Genomic DNA, 366 nt, shown 5'->3' with positions numbered 1-366 from the left:
CCCGGGCCCGGGCCCGCAGGAGGACCCGCTCTCTCCGCCCGAGGAGGATCGCTGTGAGCCTCCTTGCAGGCAGGTGATCCCTCTGCCATTGCTTGTTACCCTTCTTCCCAACTCCCCCGCCTCTCTTCCACACCCCACACCCCCCCACACCCACTCCCGACTGGACAACTCCCTCCTTTGGAGAACACGCCCAAGTAGCTGAAGACGAGAGAAAGGGAGGGGGGAAAAAAAAAGAAAGAAAAGAAAAGAGGGAGATAGTTGACATCGAACCTGGGGGGTGCGCCCGGAGCGAGTGGCGCTCGGGAGGATCCCGCAGCTCATGCATCGCCGGCAGTAGGGCGCTGCGAGTGACAGGCGGGCAGCCCC

This window comes from Egretta garzetta, unplaced genomic scaffold (assembly GCF_000687185.1).
Source record: "Egretta garzetta isolate BGI_Z169 unplaced genomic scaffold, ASM68718v1 scaffold553, whole genome shotgun sequence".
In the NCBI taxonomy this organism is placed as follows: domain Eukaryota; kingdom Metazoa; phylum Chordata; class Aves; order Pelecaniformes; family Ardeidae; genus Egretta; species Egretta garzetta.
Note: the sequence above shows the minus strand (reverse complement) of the source record.